Source organism: Mus caroli, chromosome 9 (genome assembly GCF_900094665.2).
Source record: "Mus caroli chromosome 9, CAROLI_EIJ_v1.1, whole genome shotgun sequence".
NCBI lineage: Eukaryota > Metazoa > Chordata > Mammalia > Rodentia > Muridae > Mus > Mus caroli.
In genome coordinates this window covers 41,353,180-41,355,344 of record NC_034578.1, presented here as the reverse complement: position 1 = coordinate 41,355,344, position 2,165 = coordinate 41,353,180, and the positions used below count along the sequence as shown (strand labels likewise).

Sequence of the window (2,165 nt, the reverse complement as noted above, 5' to 3'; positions counted from 1 at the left end):
TCCCGGAACTTCGGCTGATCTGAGCCCTGAAAGGCTGCCAGTAACAGGAGGAACGACACGCAAAGCGGGTACCTGAAAGCTGCCGAAAGCCATCCGCTTTCGAACCCTGTCTTAACTTCTTACCTCCTGCTCCCATCCTGTCGTCTTCCCTTCACTGGTGAGCTGCCTTCCTCCCTCCCTCTGGCTGAAGCCCCTTGACAGATAAATGGCTGCAGGGAGGCGGAAGTCTGGATTTTGAAGCTACTTGAACAGTCTCCACTAAAGCTTGTCCCAGGGGTTCCAGCGCAGTAACCACCTCACTTGACTTTCACTGCTTAGAAAAGAGACCTACCCATCTGAAGCAGAGAATTCTATAGCCTCTCCAGCTAGGACAAGGACAAGGGTCTGAGTTTCTGGAAACCATGACTTCACTCCCACCCCCGGACTGGACACCCTCCCTCCGATCAAAATTGGCCACCAGTTCTACTAAGAAAGACTCCATCTCGGGGAGGTACTTCACATTAGGCAGGAAGTGGTTAAGAGCGCTAGGTGAAAGCCAGGTGAGGCACCGCCCATCTTGGCCTCAGGTGAGAGTAGGTGGGGTCTTGGAGGAATACTGACCTTAAGGGTTGTTTTTACTGTCCCCTAGTGGTTATGTCTGGCTTAACACCCACTTGCTAAAATAACGTATCCTCGCTGGAGATGTTGTAGACTGGCTAGAGAGCGCCTCCGAGATATGGAAGAAGTCCCCACAATCTTTGCCCTGCAATCCCCACTCATCGGGCGGATTCAGCCATTTCCAGATCTACACGGTAGGATTCGCCTTATGGTACTCAAGTGCAGCGCTACAGAGCAGAAGGCGGAGGTCTCTCCTCCGAGGTTCTCCATCTAATAGAGGGGATCAGAAGGAAGAACCTTCCCTTTGCTACGTCCTCTTTTGTGCCCCAGGTCTTCTCTGACCTCCCAGGCTTGGCATCGGATGCAAATTCAGCACTAGATTCCAATCTCCTCGGCTTCTCTTCACCTTCATTTCCCTCTGGCCAAGTTGTCTGTCTTCTGGATGTCTCCACCTTGAAGGATCTAGCAGCTCAGTCACTTCCGCCTCCTGGCAAGGCTGGGACTCTCTATGCAGAAGCCTGCGGGGAGCAAAAGCCAAGGGTTTAGAAAGGCTGGTATCTCATCCTTTCAGAGTTCTGAGAGTGGCTTGTTTGTATTGCTGGCAACTGAACCTGAGCCTAGTCTCTCAGTGCTAGGCAACACTTTACCACTGAGCCAAATCCCTAGCCCTCTTCTTCCTCTCTAAAAATTGAAAAAGATTCTCCCTAAAGTTGCCCGAGATAGCTTTGAACTCACTCTAGCCCAAGCAGGCCCTGAACTTGGAATCCTCTTGTCTCATCCTATCAAGTAGCTGGGTTCAGGCTTCCGCCATCATAGCCAGCTCTTCTTGTGAGTTTTGATAACTCAGTCGTCTTCTTCTTCTTCTTCTTCTTCTTCTTCACTCCTTTTCTGACCAACTCTTCCTTCTTAGTCATTCAATAAATATTTACTGAAGACCTATTATTTTCCAAGCTCTGGACTGGACACTAGAGATTTATATTGGTGATATGACAGGTATGGTCCCTTGTCTTTACACAGCCAACAGTCTAGCTAAGGGCAGACAAGATGCTGACAATTACAATTCAGTATGAGGGTGACTTAGGCTGCTCCCAGGAAAGATCCTTGAGCTAAGCATGACCAGGAAGCAACATCTTGACTTCTGTGGATCTCAGGGAGACAGTATACATCTGCTAGAAGCCATAGCAGGAGAGTTCTACCAGAGAGATTTCTGAGGTTGCCCTCTCTATGTTCTTCAAGGAAATAATAAATTCTCCCAAGGAAAGACTGGTCTGAAAGGCCCCAGCCTAATCACTTTCCAGGCCTGTTTCTTCAAATGTTAAAAAAGAAAGAAAAAAAGTGAGATGCCCAGTGGGTAAAGGTGCCTGTTGCTAAGTCTGACGACCTGAGCTCCATCCCAGAGACCTGCATGGCAGAAGGAGAGAAGTCTCACAAACTGTTTTATGGCATGTGTGTGGAGACAGAACCTCCCACCCCCATGCCCAAATAAATAAAAATGTTACAGAGAAGATTAGCAGGGCCCCTGAACAAAAATGACACACAAAGTCTTTTTTTTTTTTTTTTTTTTTTTT

The 2,165-nt window shown here is 48.2% G+C and overlaps 1 pseudogene; it reads left to right on the top strand.

Annotated features, from left to right (window-relative positions):
- Positions 1 to 2,073: 2,073 nt before the first annotated feature.
- Positions 2,074 to 2,161, top strand: LOC115031984 (annotated as a pseudogene).
- The last annotated feature ends 4 nt before the right edge of the window (positions 2,162 to 2,165 follow it).